We start from the raw sequence: 18,227 nt of genomic DNA, 5'->3' as shown, positions 1-18,227 counted from the left end.
GATCCTGTTATCTCAGACTGGAAGCCTCTGAGTCCTCATCCAAATGGATCTCAGCTGAACTGCTGCTCAAAAGCCTAAAAGCTTAGCCAGACTCTAGTTCCTGGTCCTCATGCCTTATATACCTTTCTGCTTCCTGCCATTACTTCCTGGGATTAAAGGCATGTGTCACCATGCCTGGCTGTTCCCAGTGTGGACTTGAACTCACAGAGATCCAGACAGATCTCTGCCTTCAGAATGCTATGATTAAAGGTGTGTGTGCCACCATTTTCTGGCCTCTATATCTAATGGCTGTTCTGTTCTCTGATCCCAGATAAGTTTATTCATGTTCACAATATATTGGGGAACACAATATCACCACAAGAAACAAAATTCGTATTTCTGTTGTCTACAAGAAACTCAGCTTTAAAGACAGGTAATATCTTAAAGTGAAATGTTGGAGAAAATATTCTAAGCAAATAGCACCAGGAAGCAAGCAAGCCTGGTCATGGTAATTTCTCTTAAACTAAACTTTAAATTAAAATTGATCAGAAAAGACAAAGAAGAGCACTTCATTTTAATCACAGGATCAATTAATCATCAAGAAATTTTTAGCAATACTAAACATATACGCACCAAACTGTGGTGCACCCACATCATAAAAAGCATACTAGGACACATAGAAACACAACCCAAACAGTAGTAGGTGATTTCAACACTCTACTTTCTTCAATAGATGGGTTATTTGAAAACAAACAAACAGAGAAGCTTTGGAATTAAATGATATATTACATCAAATGGATCTAACAGACATCTACAGAATATTTCACCCAAGCACCAAAGAATATACATCCCACTCAGCAGCATATGGAAACTTCTCTAAAACAGACCACAGGTTGGGACGCAAAGCAAGCCTTAATAAATGCATAAACAATTGGAACAATTTCATGTATCCTACGTGACTATTATGCAATAAAACTTAAAATTTATAGCTCTTTTCATTTTCAGAAGTTTCTTTCTCAGATCTTTGCTCATGTTTAACTATAAATGGAGATTGAAAGTTATCAAGTATTTTTTTCTGCATCTAAAAAAAGATACAATTTTTCTTATTTAATCTTTCATGAGTATAAATCAATTTTCTGGTAGTAAATCTACTTTATTCACCTGGAACTTTTCTTTCTAAATTTCATATTATGTGTTTCCATAGTTTGTGAAATGGGTGATATGGAATTGTGTTTTATAATATTTTGTAATTTTTATATTAATATTAATGTGTGAGATTGACTTTGGCCATTTTTACTTTTCAATTTGGACATCTTGCTTAGAATGCATGTTTCTCTCTTTTTTTTTCTATCTTCTGTCAGCATTACAAGAATGTGATGTAGAACCTTCTACAAAGATAATGTTTTAATGTATTTGTAAAGTGTTAGTTTTGTATTTGAAGGAGAATGAAAGAATAATTTGAGTCATGAGGTGTACTTCATTAAATTACTTTGGAATTGTTCACATGCTTTATTTCTCCATGAGGTAGCTTTTAGAAGTTTTATTTTCTAAAACATTATCTCCTGATTTTTTTTAATAATCTTCTGCTTTCATGGAGGTTATTCTCTTCTTTCTTAGTTAATTCCTAGGTCAAGTAATTTATTCATTAAATTTGGCCAACCTTTTTTTCCCACTCATATTCAAACCTACCACTTTCTCTTGAGACTATAACTTTAGTTACAGTCCATGGATAATTACTATTTTTTCAATCATCATTTTGTTTTAATTTTCTATTTCCCTTATGATTTATTCTTTGACTTGTGAGTTATTTAGAATATGGCTTTCAATTTCCCATTATGTGGGCGATTTCTAATTATCCTTTCTGCTATTGTGTGCTGCCATCCTTGTATTGAGTTTGGTCTTGGAAGGGCTCAGTGACAAGACCCTTCTGATAGTTTTGAAACTAATTTATGTTCTAACAATATATTAATTTCTGTACTTTTGATGTTGTGTCTATTAAAATGACTTGTCTTCAGTCTGTGTGCAGATTCCTACATGTACCCCCCGAGATCCCTTTAACCTTCAGTATTTAAGTGTTTCACATCTTCATGCTTGATTCATTTTTCTTGTTCTGCCCCATAATCTGTCACCACTGGAAAGTGTTTCTCAAAGTTTCCCACCAGGAAGGCAGGTGAATGCAGTTTTCTGTGAAGCATATCAATTTGCATTTTACATATTTTTGTTTATTACTTAGCATGTTTTAGTTTGGAAATCTTTCAGTACTCTGGATCAATTCATTTGTATCTTGTTAATATGACTTATGTTATCAGAGCATATTCCATCTAAAATTAATAGGATATTGCTAGCATTTTGGTTAATGGATATTTGTTGTGTCTTTTTCCCTTATCTTGATATCTGATTTTTTCTATCATTTTGATCAAGATAAATACACCTCATAAATATGAGAATGTTTTTGTCTTCATTTTATCTTCTTAATTTATTCTTTGAGAATTCTATTTGTGCATACACTGTATTTTGATCATATTCACCCATGACCACCCCTTCCTCCTTCTAGAGGACCTCATCCTCTTTCTAATTTTCATTTTTGTTTTAATTCCTATCCTAATCTTTACATAGAGATTGCCTCCATTGATATCTGCTGTGGTCACTATCCAGTGTAGAATTCTATTTACTTACTAGTTTTATTATGAGAATTTCCCTGCCTTTACCTTTTCTGCTTACCATTTGGATTTGTGGAAATTTTCATTTCTATTTTCTCCTTTCTACTTGTTTGGAGGGAATCTCCTTTCTGTGCCCTTCATGATCCTTAGAAGGAAATGGCACTGCTTCCACACAGTGAGGAAACATAGCTTGTGGAAGAAGGCCACCAGATGACCTACCTGTGCACATTTGCCATTCCCACGACCAACTATTAAAGTTACTATAGAGTTCTTGGTATATGGCATACACCATTTAACCTCTTCATCTTCCTCCCTTCCAGTCTGCCCACTGTATTTTCTCAAGCCTATTATTCTAAGTCCAAATCCAACCACTTACTGCTGCTTTGAACTTTTCATGCATGTGAGAGTGTGGCACGTGGTGACTGCAGGCTCACATTCTCATGTGGGTGGAGAATGGTGACAGTCACATTATCAGTAGCCCACCCAAAGCTTTCAGAACAAGAAGTGCATAGGAAGGCAAGAACTATGACCTATTACTTAAGATCATCACAATGGTGGTAGGCATGGTTCTTTCCAATAATCTTATCTTCTAACTGTGCTGAGATGAGGAGTCCGTGGGGACTCTGGAGATGGTCTATAAACACATGCAGTAGAACTTTTCCATGTACTCTGTAGCTCCAGATGCAGAGAGCACAACTCAAGTACCTTTGTAAAAGAAAGTCTCCATGAGAAGGGCAGAGAACAGTTGGCCTCCACCTTAGTGACAGCTCCAGTCCCTAACCTGCCTGAGCTGCTAAACTCCAGCTAGTGGCAGCCAGAACCAGGTCATTTCTGCCAACAGTATACCTGTATGGAGCTTCCATGCTTGGACTCCCATAGCACTGATGGACTTTCTCACAATTGCAGTGTATCCCATTTCATTCTACTCAGTCCTCCTTCTCTTTGAACCTGAGTCAGTAAGCCTAACTTGGCAACACCACAATCTCCCTGTCTGCCTCATATTATATCGTCTTTGTTGCTGTTACCACCAAAAAACTTCAGATCCTTATACTTTTGCAATGGAACCTACTTCCCAGAGGACCCAAACCCACACTCATGGCTAATTCACATATACTGAAAGAAATATCTTCCAGGTAGGTTCAAATAACTGTATAAATGTTTACAATTTGAAGACAATTACACATATAAATGAAAGAAAATACTTATATTACTCCATAATTAATGACCACAACTACTAAGTAATGCAGTAGGTATAACCACTGGATCATATACATCTTCCTAAATCCTGGAAAAAGGCTGGCTGCTGATCCTTCCTTTTCTTTTCCATATCAATATTCATATTCACTTGCATCTAAATCAGCTAATTCACAAAGATAGAAAGACATTGAAAAATGCAGGAAAATACAAGAAAGGGATTTAAAATACAGCATAATCGATTGTATTCTGACCAAGTTATCTTTCTACTTAGATTCTGACAGATATTGAGTCTTACTATGCTTCCTCCAGATATGGATGCATTTCTGTGACTTTCCCTTATTTTTTCATACCTATTAGGGCACACTTAGATATTTTACTACATCAGATTTTCTGCATATTATCACTCCTGCTGGGGGAGTTTTCTTGGATTTTTTTGTAATTTTAAAGAACTTTTCTAAGAGAAACTTTAGGTTGATTGTAAAATTGACGATGCAGACATTTTCTACATATGCCTGCCCTACACTACAGAGCCTCACTATCAATGTCCTCTGTCAGATTAATACTTTTGATCCAACTGATGAGATGTTATTGACTTGTCTTTATCAATTATTGTCCATATTTGACAACAAGATTCCTGCTTGGTACTGGATATTCTGTGCTTTGGGACATGCATAGTAGTGTCACACAGAATAAGAGGACTTCTGCTCCAAAAATCTTCAGTGCTCTAATATTCAACACCACCCCACCCCAGTAGCCCACACCAACCACTAATCTTTTACTGTTTCTATGTATTTATAATTTTGAGAATGCATACAGTAGCAATCATATCATGGACAATCTTTGTATTGGCTTATTTCGCTTAGCAGCAGCATGCCTCTAGGTATCTTCCTCTCCTTTTCATGGCATGGTAACTTATTTCTTTCTATTTCTGAATATTAATTCACTAATTATGTACTAATTCATCTACCCATCTGTCTGAATTATTTACAAGTCTATGCATTCACCACCAATGCTCCTTCTAACATCTTTCTGTCGGTGTCTTTTAAATGTCAAGATTCATCATATTTAATGTAAGTCTTTGTTTTTTCTGGAAAGTTCTATAAGTACATCCTGTAAGGAGTGAGAATTTGCTTTTGCTTCTGCTGTTTGCTTATACCTGCCACCTACCTGTTTTTAAGTTAATTTTAGACTTCTTAATGCTTCAGAATGAAAAACCCCTAAGATCCCACTTGTAGTTCAAGATACCTAAAAGAAAACCAATACCTTTATAATCTATGCCATAGCACAATAGCTCACAACTTCAGGTTCTGAGGGAGTTCTCATGGTTAAAGCTAGATGCCAGTGTTCTGGCAGTCTGAGTTCATTGTGTTTGGGGGTCATTGATGCCCTTTAATTCCATGTTAATTCAAGAGTACCTGCGTAGCACAAATCTTAAAAGGTCTTATTAATAAAAAAAAACCTGGGGTCAGGTATTGGGGTGAACACTGAATGATCAGAGAAGCAGAACAGGCCACAGCTAACCTCACCTTGCTAGCTTCTCAGCTTATCCTGTTTCCTCAGACTGGAAGCTTCTGAGTCCTCATCCAAACGGATCTCAGCTTAACTGTGCTGCTCAAAAGCCTAAAAACTTAACCAGCTCTAGTTCCTGGTCTTCATGCCTTAAATACTTTTCTGCTTCCTGCCCTCACTTCCTGGGATTAAAGGCTCTTGTTACCACACCTGGCTGTTTCCAGTGTGGCTTTGAACTTGCAGAGATCCAGACCGATCTCTGCCTCTGGAATGCTAGGATTAAAGGCATGTGTGCCAGCATTTTCTGGCCTCTATATCTAGTGGCTGTTCTGTTCTTTGACCCCAGATAAGTTTATTAGGGTGCACAATATTTTGGGGAACACAATATCACCGCTTACCTGTGAAGACTTAATGCTTTTATTCATTCGTGTTTCAACAGTAGAAGACTATTCTTTTCCATTTTGGTTCACTTTTCCATCCTTCTCAAGAAAATCAGTAACACTGCTGGTTTGCCGACTCAGTGAGTGGGTCAGAGAGGCTGTTCAATTATCATATCCTCTAGTTCTTTTCCTTCAGGGTAAATTCAAATCTACACACTGAGTATATTTTGAAGGGAAATTCACCTTGATTTTTGAGACCATATGATGGAAATATCAATCTTTTTTTGTTGTGGGAAAAATTGTTGACCTATTTTGTTTTCTGTGCAGAAAAAATACAGGTTATCCTGTGGGTCTTTTGTAGAGAAGAAGCTTTCAGGTATAGATAAGGGTAGGGCATTTATTTGGGGTTTGGTTTTGGTATTGGTTTGGGTTTTTCATCTTAGGCTTTCTTTTAATTCATGTATTAATCACATCAAAAGAGAGGTTCACTAAAGGCATCTAATTTCCATAGCTGCAAAACAGAAAGGCTCTGCACTCATCCTCAGCTCACTACAGTAGGGTGTCTGGCTTCCTCACCCCACAAACCACTCTCACTGAACCCACTCAACATCTTTTGCTGCCACATCTCCTGAACGAATGCATGCACCCTTTCATCTCAACATCTCCAATGGTGGAACAAGACTGTACACCTGCTTCTAAATCTCTAGTAGAAGTGTCCTTTTCAATATTCTGACAGGGGATCACCTTTGTGCTTATTCTACACCCAGGAAGAGGGAGAAGATTCCTATCTGCTCCTCTGACATCATTTGCCCTCTAAATAATACCTCTGCAGGAAGTCTATACCATTGAAAACCCAACCATGTTATTGCCCCTTCCCCTGACCTCCTCCACAAAATGACTGTTCTTTTTCCCTATAAGAAAAAAAAAGACATTGATGGTGAGGTCAACACCCATGCCTTACTTACACTCCTGGAAGAAGACACTGTACTTTGACTTGGAAGATTGTCATTATGTCTCCTAGACCTCAACAGGGATATTTGTGGGGAATTATCCTCTGGATTGAACATAAACCTGACATTCTAATTCTTGTAAAGAAGTCTGCATCACTGAATCTTGCACATACTCCTGCTGTCTTGTCTTCTGCAATATCCCTATGCAGCTGCTTGCTTTTGAATGGTTTGGATCCAAACATGTGTTTCCTGAATGTGATAAATGTACAGAATGCCAGCGTGGCATGTAAAGTTAGGAAGTTTGGAGGAACTGTGTATCAGCTGCCTGGAGAAGAAGAAAAAAAAAGAAAGCACATAAGACTAGAAGGGAAAAGAAAACCATACACTTCAGAAAGGTTGGGGAGATTGACCAGATATACTCCATGAGACCAGGCTGCTACTGCAGGGAAGATCGCAAATTGTTGAAGGTGAGAGTCCTTTGATCTTTTGGAGACCATAAGCTATGGGATTTGGGCAGGATGGTCTGTTCTTCAGCCTACTTTTCCCTCTGCTAAAATCTCTGAGCTCAAGTCTGGAGCCTAAGAGGCTTTCAAAAATTTCTTTTCTTTTCTTTCTCTTTTTTTTGGGGGGGAGGGGGTATTTCAAGACAGGGTTTCTCAGTGTAGTTTTGGTGCCTGTCCTGGATCTCCCTCTGTAGACCAGGCTGGCCTCGAACTCACAGAGATCCTCCTGATTCTGCCTCCCAAGTGCTGGGATTACAGGCATGCACCACCACCACCTGGCCTCAAAATCTTTAAGGATGAGAGAAGATTTTATTATTATTATTATTTTATTTATTTATTTTATTTTTGTTTTTCAAGACAGGGTTTCTCTGTGTAGCTTTGTGCCTTTCCTGGAACTCACTCTGTAGCCCAGGCTGGCCTTGAACTCACAGAGATCTACCCACCTCTGCCTCCCGAGTGCTGGGATTAAAGGCATGTGACACCACCACCCAGCTGAGAGAAGATTTTATCCATTACAGCTCTCCTTGCTCTACCATGGAAATGCCCCTTTCTGTAACTGTTTCCTTCACCAGCTTCCAATTTGAGCATGGGGAACAAATTCTGTCCTCAATCATTGCAGAAGCTTCTAGCATACCATAAGCACAGATAAAGTTTGTGTACACCCCCTTGAAGGAAAATTCTGTAGATATAAAATGGTGTGGGAAACCATATTTACTTTAAAGATTTACAGAGTCTTAGATGATCATATTAACTACAAGAAGGAGCTTTGCTACCTTGATGGTTTCCTTCCATCCTGAACTTCTAAAGTTGCGTGCATATTTTCAAAGTGCACATTTAGTTTTCCTTACACACTGGATGACATTGTTTGAAATGTAGAGTTACATGTTAATCAATTCCATATAAAGTATGGATACAGGTGGGTTTTGCACATATTCATTATCAGTGAATATCTTTAGTGGAAGCACCAAACTAGATCCTGGGGGGAGTAGAAAAGCAGAGGAAAACCAAGAGAGGTAGTGCGGTTCTTTCCCTACACCCTAAAGGGGTGTTTCATGGATTTGAACAGTTTTACACAGCCATTTGCTTCCATAAAACCATCTCTGTGGCTCCATGCCCAAACCCAACCTCATTTACTACCTGACTCAATTTGGCCTGCAGACAGCCCTATGATTGTTTCCCCTGCATAATGTACTTTGTTTAATATTTCCCCCAGACAGAGGAAAAGAGGGAGGGTAACTCAGTACAGTAACTCAGTTGAGAAATGCCGCAGGCTTGGAGCCATTAAGAAGTTCCAGGGAGCTTTGTGAGTGGCTTATAAAGAAAAGAGGCTGAGAGATGAGGGCTGATTCCCAACACAGAACATGGGAACGAGGCTCCTCCTTAGCCTATTTCCTCTTCTCCTTTCTACATCCTTTTTCTGTGTGTCTGTTTAGTTAATCCACAGAAAGTGCCCTTCACTGTCAGATGGTTTTTAAGGATATGACATTGGTGAAACGATGTCAGTGGAGATTTATCTGAAATTATAATACTATTCAGAACATATAGAGTATGTCAAATATTAGCTTGTCCAAAATGTGTGTAAAGCGGACTTAGAGTCTTTTTTTTTCAATGCAGAAGCTTAAGCACTTTCATGAGGTCATGAATATTTAGTGTCAGTGTGGGAGCTTCACACTACTGCGTGGAAAAGAGATTCCTCTTAGGAGATCCCAGTCCAAGTATTCAAAGGGCTTCCAGGCTTTGGAGGTGAAAGGGATACAGATTTCTTGCTATTGATGTAGTGTAAGTCATCTGGTTATCTCTCCCTTCCAATTCTACACAGCAAGCAGAATCCCACCTGTCAGACACTGACACTCCGTCTGAGCCACTCCAGGGCAGGTAGTCGGGGAGGGAAGGGAGGTTGTGTTACAATAGCAGCCAGTGTTAGTGTTCTGGGCTCCTCTCTCTCTTCCTGAATAATTTTTTTTATAAGTAAGAAATGGAGAAAATTTATTTTGTGCAGTCAAAGATGATGTCATCCTTAACTTTGTTTGACATGTTCCATCTGAGGATGAAAGCTGGAGACATTAAAATTTACTATTATACATTGGAATGGGAGCCAGGAAATTTTAATCCATTTTTGTCTAGGCAATCCTGTGCTAACTAAATTTATCTAAATCACCCATTCTGTGTTTGAGCCACCATGGCAATAAAACAAGGGCATCAGTATGTTTCCACTTCTCCATGTGTAAAATCAGCAAAAAAATATATACAATATGTTTGTGCATGAGAGTACACCCATGTGTACAGCTAATGTGTGCATATATGACTATGTGTTTTTTAAGAGTGCGAAGATACTAGAGTCAATGACATAAACCTCATGTCAGTATGCAGTGAACTGTACAATTAGGATTCTTATTGTACTGTAAGATAGTTTATAGACAGTAAACATTTTCTGGACATAGGCTGAGTTCAGGAGTTTTTACATACCTTAGAACATTCCTGTATGGAATCTCTCAAAGCAATTGGGGTAATAAAACTTTATTCATTGATGCTGCGTTCTGTTGATACTTTAGGATCCCATTGCATACTCTGAAGCGATGATTTATACATTTCTAGTTGTAAAATTTTATAGTAGGATCTTACTTTAATGAAATTCGTGACCATTACTTTTTTATGAAATGAAACAGAGGCATTATGAAATTCTGTGGTTTTGCTGAGCACGTGTTACCAGAGCTGGGACTGGGACACAGCACACACCTGGAGGCCACTTTCAAGGTTGTTTCCACCTGTAAATTATTCACCTTACCCTCGGAGATAGGATTAACCTCTACTGACCCCCACCAAGGAACTTTACTTGCTGTGTCCCTTCTTCTCATCGTCTCGGCCATCTCTCCATGTCCTTAACTGAGCTCTAACATACTTTAAAGTTTTTGTCTTCCTTCTCACACGTGAACCCTTGCCTCTGTGGTCAGCTGATTTTCAGGAAAATTGCCAAGCACATGGGATAGGCAAAAGAGTATTGGCTATCCGCATCCAGATGAATAAAATTGGATCCTTATATACAAAAAAAAAAAAATCAATTCAAAATGGATGGAAGACTTAGATAGGAAACTCCAAATTATCAAACTCCTGGAAAGTAAAAACAAAGAAGAAACACTAAATATTGGTCTTGACAATGATGTTTTAGAAGGCTAAAAGTGTGGGTACCAAGAAGAGAAGTGGGGAGATGAGATTATATCAAACTGGGACGTTCCTGAACAACAAAGGAAATGACTACCAACATAAAGAAGCAAGTCAGACTTCAAAGAAAATATCTGCAAGCCACTATCTTGTGAGTAGTTAATATGCCATGTATGTACAGAGTGCAAATTCTACAGAAACAGATCAGATCATCTGATGTAATAGTGGGCCAGAAACTAAATATGGTGTCCTGCCCTTATGATAGCTGCAGCTGCTCTTCATTTTCAAATTGACTGGATTTAGAATCATTTAAGAAACACACCTTTGGTCATGAACGTAAAGGTGTTTCTAGAGAGGTTTTACTGAAACGGGAAGACACACCCTGAAAACTGGTGATGTCATCCGATGGTTTGAGATGAAAGAGGGGAACGATCCAGTTGAGTAGCAGCATTCCTCTCTCTGCTTCTTGACTGAGGACACACTGTCTCATGCTCTCACTGCCTACCTTCTCAACATGATGGATTGTGTCACTTCTCTAAAAGAATTAAGTTATTAATTTATTTAATAATTATTAAATAATTAGCTATTAAACTATTTTTTCCTTAAGCAGCTTTTGCCTATTATCTTTGTCACAGCAAAGAGAACAGTAGTAGTATAATGGGCAGGTGGGAATGGGAACATGAGCGATCTGGTTGGAGAGGGATGGAGGTGGGGGAAGTACTGAGAAAGTCTACTGTAAAGGGGGAACATTTCCGGGTCAGGTAAAAACCTGGCACAAGGGAATCTCCCAGGAATCTACAAGCATGACCTCAGCTAAGGCTCCTAGCAACATCAGTTATGTGGCCTAAATTGTCTTTCCTTGACCAGGGAAGTCTTCAAGTGAAGGGAATGGGAAACAAACCTAGCCACATAAACTCTGACCTGTCTGTCCTACCTGTGGGATGTGCTGGAGTAAGTGTGGCCAAGAGGTTGAGATAGTGGTCAACCAATGATGGGTCTAACCTAAAACCTACCCCTGGCACTGTCTGGAATACCAGGACCAACAGGCTGGATGATCCAGAGACCTAAGATAGATCCAAACATGACTGGAGGGGACAAAAGTCTTCATCCAGCAACTGATGGAAACAGATGCAGACCCACAGCCAAACATTAGGTAGATCTTGGGGAATTCTGTAGAAGAAGGGGAGAAAGGATTATAGGAGCCAGAGGGGTCAAGGACACCACAAGAAAACTCAAAGAATCAACTAACCTGGGCTCACTGGGGCTCACAGAGGATGAACTGACAACCAGGAAGCCTGCAGGGGACTGACCTAGGTGCTCTGCACATATGTTACAGTTGTGTAGCTTGGTCCTCTTGTGGGATGCCTAACAGTGGGAACAGGGGCTGTCTTCAACTCTTTTGCTGGCTTTTGCGACCTTACTCCTCCCTCATACTGGGTTGCCTTGCCCAGCCTTAATATACAGGGAGGTGTTTAGTCTTACTGAAACTTCATATGCCCTTTCCTAAACAGAAAGAGGAGGAGTGGATTGTGGAGTTGGAACAGAGGAGGGTGGGGGAAGGTCTGGGAGGGGGGGGAGGGAGGGGAAACTGAGACCAGGATGCTAAAAAATAAATAAATAAAACAACACCACACAGTTACCCTTTAAAAGACTAACTTAAGCATTTTGAAAATCATGGAATCACCTTTCTGTCTTACAATGCCAGCAGTATATGTAGGCTGATACCTGTTACATATCATTACTATATATTGGTTTATTATTACAGGACACCTCTAAGAATACTTTTCTACAATGTAGTTGGAAACTGATGTATTTCTTGATATCAGCATTTTAATGGTCAGTTCTTCCATTTGGATCCTAGTTGGAGACTATTAAGTCAAACCAGATGTTTCTAAATGTTATAAAGTGCAAGTCTCTCATTAAAAGTTAATTCAATAATATGTGATGGAAATCCTTAAAGTACAAATACCCTTGGAAGATGGGCCTGAACCATATCTGAAGCTGTATCTGGTGTTCTTGGGGAATGGATATTCTTTTGACATATTCTTAGGTAAAATTCCAAAGAATGTGTTGGGAAAAATAGAAAATATGTAAATATAAAGAATGTCCTCATAGCAGGGCAAACTAAGCAGCTGAAAACCCAGTAAAAATTAGCAAAGGTGCCTCTTATAGCTGATGGGTGCAGAAGTGTCCCAGTCATCCATGTGTACACGTGGGGAGTATGTAAGACAGAGCAGCTTCACTTGTCTAGAAATATTTTGTGCTTCTTCATTATAAATTGCCTTGGAACTTATTTTCAACATCAAAGAACCTTCAGTGGTGCCATTTTTTCATTCCTGACATGAGTTGTTACTCTGCCTTTGACCAAGTCATGCTGCTTTTTAGTACTCAAAGTTGCTATTTATAAAGAGAATCATCATGACCATCACTTAATTAACAAAGATAAATTTAAAGTTTTAATCAATTAATTTAAGGGCCAAGATGGGACTTTATAAATACATTAGGCTGTATATAAAGGGTGGACTGTTAGCCAAGATGGACATTAAGAAGAAATAAAACAAGAAATAACACCATGCCATTCACATTCAAACATTTTTTTTTTACCGAAATAAGGAATTCACTGATGCATAATTTTTTCTTAATTGCTCTTCTGTTTCCTCTCTATAAAGGTGAAGGTCTAATGATTGTTTTATATGAAGTCTTGGACACAAGGAAGTAAACATATTGAGGACAAAAGAGATTCTCATGAAAAGACTTAGACATGATGTCTGTACATGTTGCTCAGCTACAATCTCCTAGCATAAGGAACAAGGATAATTCAAGTACCTGTTCTTCTCACAGAAGCCTTGTTCTTACATACTGCTTTCTCAACTGCATCACTATGCTGAATGAGGACACCCCAAACTCAGGAATCCTTCTAACAAAGTGGCAATGTATGCCAGAAAGGATAATCCCTTGATTAATCTCAATAGTCAGTTTGATTGAATAAAGAAACATGTAGGGTATCAATAAGCTGCGGTGATGTGTGTGTGTTTGAGAACTTTTGCAGACAGGATTAATCAAGGGTAGAGAGGCTCCTGTGAATATGGTAGTGCCATCCCATGGGGTGAGGTACCTGGATAGAAAAAAAGGTCAAAGTGAGTGAGCTAGCTGAACATCAGCACTGTCCTTTCTGCTCCCCCAAACCAAGAAGATGGGATAAGTTCTCCCCCTGTGGTTGCTAACTACTCTGTCTACTTTGCCTTCTCAGTCATGATGTGCTGTGTTTTAGTTAGGGTTTCTGTTGTTGTGAAGAGACACCATGACCACAGCAACTTTTATAAAGGAAAACATTTAATTTGAGTGGCTTCCACTTTCAGAGGTTTAGTCCATTATCATTATGGCAGTAAAAATGGCTTCGTGAAGGCAGGCATGATGCTGGGGAAGGAACTGGGATTTCTACATCTTGATCTACAGGGAACAGGAAGTGGACTGTCTTATTGGGTGTAGCTTTAGCATAGGAGACAAAGCCCACCCCCACAATGACACACCTCCTCCAACAAGGCCACACCTCCTAACAGTGCCAACTCCCTTTGGGGGCCATTTTCTTTCAAACCAACACATGCTGTGTTCCTTTGAACTATGGGTGGAAATAAAGCCTTTGTCCCTGATGTTGCTTTGGGTCATATTTGTTTGTAGCAATGGGAAAAGTAAAACTGTGTCTTTTCTTTTACTTGGAGTGACAGCAAGCACCTCTTTCATTCCCTTAACAAAAATCTCACAAAACATGGTCCATTAGCAGCAACTTCAAACAAGTACTAAAAGCGAACTCCTGTTCCAATTTCATGTTCGTTTGTCATCTCTGATGTTTGTAGCTCAGTTGCAAATCTTAATTTATCACATTTAAGTATATTATGCACTTATCTTTGCTGTTCCTACTTTAACTTTTTTGTTGGCAATTTATTTGTCTAAATTTTAATTATTGAATTTTCTAAAGCTGAACTCTGCGATTTCCACCTTCAGTTGCCATTTGTGTGTTGCCTTTGGCCTCCTTCACTGTATTGTTGGGAGGAATAAATGCATAAGGCAAACTTCTCACATGCCAAGTGGTGATGAGGAAGTTTATAACAGTAGACTCCATTCACACTCTCCTCCACTTCCTGTCCCCACCTTTTCAGTTCTGAGGATTTCTTCATATTCTCCCTTCTTCTTGTATTTGTCCAGCTTGAAATGAGACTGAATGATTTCTTGAGATCTCCATCTTCTCTCCTCTGGCACTTCATGTGCCTTTCATCTTCCATTAATATTTATTCAGAACCACAATTTGAAAGGTGCTGTAGAGCCAGGAAGACCATACATAGCTACTCCAACTATTGATGATCCAGAGTACATATCCTCAGCAGCTCTTGACTTCTGTAATACCCAGGCTCACCCACTGAATACCCAGAATTCACTTTCCGGCAGTCCTGCCATCTTAAGAGAAGCTGTGCTGACTTCTCTGAAGCTTTATGCTCTCCTCTGCACTACCACTCACCATTAAATACTTTTGATGTATTCACTCCTCTTTGCTCTGAGCATCATTTGTAGTTTGAAAACTGAGATTCGTGACTAGAAGAGGATTCACTTTACAGTTGCTGTCAACAAAACCCTGATCCACAACCTTGGCCCTGGCTGAAATGAACTGTGGGAATAGTATTGATTTGTGCGGATTTCTTTCTTATTCCACACTTCAAATTTATATCATGTTGTTCTCTTCCCAAATGCTCATTAGTATATTCCTGGGCTCCTAGCTGGATATGCCTCCAAGATTATACAGAGCCTTGATGGGGGTGGGCACTGAAATCCTTGTCTCTAAGCAAAGAGGGCAGACAAAGGCACTGCCTTGGCATCTGGGGTATTCTCAGACTCTTCAGCATTCTTCAAACAAGCTTAGAGCTCTCTGTCTTGATTACAGCCATAGTTTATTCACAGCATGGCTATTTTTGCTGGGTGGTGCCCGTGGGTCTTTCTGCTATGTTTCAGCAAAGCTTGAGCCAAGGGAGGAAAGAGAACCAGCGTCTGGCCTCCTTGGTCTCAGGGGAGGTGTGTGTGTGTGTGTGTGTGTGTGTGTGTGTGTGTGTGTGTGTGTGTGTTTGGCATGGCCTCTAGGTCCTACACCCTGGATACTGTTTTTCGGCTTCATTTAAACAGCCTGGAAAACCTTTGACAGGGATAGCCAGTAACCCCTAAACAACAGCTCTTGTTGGTTTTTATTTATTTATTTTTACTAGTATTAAAATCACAGATAAAGACAAATTTGGATTTTTTTCTCATTTCAACAGTCTCAACTACACATTAATTGTGGGGTTTGCCCCAGTATTAAGAGGGGGAAATATTTGGTGTTCAAAATATATACAACCTGTTCATAAATGCTGACCATCACCTGACCTGGAGTTTCTAGTGTTTTGAAATCAGATGAAAAGGTAATGTGAAGCTTCTTTCCCAGCTCTATCAAAGGTACAATGAACAGAGGTTCTATTTTTACATTAAAGAAGAAAAGTCATAAGGAATAAAAAGAAAGCCCAAGAAAATGATGATTAAGGAACTTAGGGAGGGGCAGGTTTTTACAATAAGTGGACAAGTGTAGCTGTAAAATAAAAAATCGGTCAGCAATGTGAGCACAAATTAAGCCCTTTAGAAACAACGATTTTTTAAGATAGTTCTCTATAAGAGCTACAAAACTATAGTCAATTTTCTTTGGGCCTCCTGCTCACAAATAACACAAAAACTTATTATTAATGATAAAAGCTCGTCTTAGCTTAGGCTTGTTCCACTAGCTCTTATAACTTAAATGAATCCACGTATTTTAATCTACATCCCATTGCGTGCCTTATTACCACATCTCTCTGTATCGCCCATGATATTTCCTCTGAGTCTGGCTGGCGACTCCACCTTCTTCTTCCCAGAATTCTCTTTCTGCCCAGAAATCCTGCCTATACCTCCTGCCTTGCTACTGGCTGTTCGACTTTTTATTACACCCATCGCAGCAAAACATTTTTTACACAGTATACAAATATCCTACAATATAAAATCTTTGTAAATAATTTCTCCAGGCATCTTTCAGAAGCTCTAGATCCCAAGAAGGGCTTCGTTTTTTCAGACTAGCTAATGTCCATGTAATCATAAAATGAACAGTTTTAACACAGGAAATCACATTCCTTTGAACAATTATCTCCATGGACAAACAAAGTGTGGGAAAGATGATAAATGATAGGTTTACCTTTGCCATAATTTTTTTGTTGTTGTTTATATGTAGCCTTGATTTCAGGGAAGAAATAAGAAACCTGAGGAAATTAAGGTAAAATAAACCTATATTTTCAGAGCGAAGGGCTGGACTAATGAATATGGGGGTGGGGTGGGGAGGAAGAAAGGAAAGGAGATTTCTGTACTCACAGAAATCTCTAATAGAATGTTAAGCTAGATCATATTTTAAGGCCAGGGAACTTATGAGATAGACAAATAATATTTTTGTGTCTGGAAAGCATTTAGACTCACCAGTTTTATATTTATAGATCTAATATAGTTTTGATGAATTGTGACTATGCATGACAAAACTCACATCGACTCCTTATCCTAGTCCATGCTCTAGAGCCTGTTTTCAGTGAGGGTCAGTAAATTTGGAAAAGCAGGTGTGGTATCCAAGACAGAAGTAGCGTAAAAAATATCAGTGTAAAAAGGATCCAGTTAATTTTCTACTGCATATATATTTTTTTCTTTCACAAGTTGACTACATACATTTTTTGCTTATTTGTTTGTTTGAGATAAGAGCTCTCTATGTGGGCCTGGCTGTTCTGGAGCTTACCTGTAAACCATGCTGCCTTTAAACTCACAGAGATCTTCCTGCCTCTGCCTTCCAAGTGCTAGGATTAAAGGCATGTGACACCACCCTGGCCCTGACTAGGTACATTTTGAAATTAACCTACTTTTTTTTTTCACATTTCACAAAATGTTGAGAGGAGCATTAGGATGCAGAATACATTTTGGCGAGAAACAGGAAGAAGAAATTTGAGAATTAAGTTAGTTTTGGATTTATTGGGAACAACTTTTCAAACTCGTGATTCCATATTTTAAATTTGATACTGAGTCATGATCAGTAAATGCAATTTATGTGACTCACCCAACATAATGCTTTTATATTCTTGATCCAAATCATGATTATTACCAGACTATCTGCCAAGCTCCAGTCTCCTCTGCCTTCCCTAGAGAACCTTATTTATGACGTCCTTAGACATGGCACTCTGCCCTGTACCACGTGGTATCCTTTAGTTTCTGGTTTGGTCAGTTGTGCTTATTGACCCAATTGAATATATAAGATAGAGTCTTAAGGATCATCAGTAACAGACTGGAAACCACACATCTAGGAAGTAGAAAGCTCGGCTTTGAATCCATGGAGTCTAATTCCATAGCTCACATAATAATCCCCTAAGCCCTGTGTGGCACATTCATCAATGTGCAATGTGTGGTTGCAAGTGCAGCTTGGTGCTTTGGAGCAGAGAAAATGGAAATGGCCCACCTGGGGACTGAACCCATGACCTTGGCATGATTAGCATAGGGCTAAACAGATGAGTGAATACCAGAAGCATATTATCCAGAGTTCTTTCATATGACCATATGACGAGTTATTTGAGGGCAGGATATGGAAGTCAATAGGGAAACCTATTAAACCTACTGAAGCATATAACACACAAAACCACATTGGTCCCTTTCCCTGATCACTTTAAGAATTCAATTTATGTATATGCACAAGTTACCATGTACATATATACCTGTGTGTTTGTGGTGTGGGCATGCAAGCACAGTAACTCAAGACATGAAATGTGGACTTGTCACAAATGTGCATTGATGCATGCGTGCCTTTCTGTTCTTATATGA

The sequence above is a fragment of the Peromyscus californicus genome, unplaced genomic scaffold (assembly GCF_007827085.1).
Source record: "Peromyscus californicus insignis strain IS unplaced genomic scaffold, ASM782708v3 Scaffold_19__1_contigs__length_69161282, whole genome shotgun sequence".
NCBI classification, from domain to species: Eukaryota; Metazoa; Chordata; class Mammalia; order Rodentia; family Cricetidae; genus Peromyscus; species Peromyscus californicus.
Note: the sequence above shows the minus strand (reverse complement) of the source record.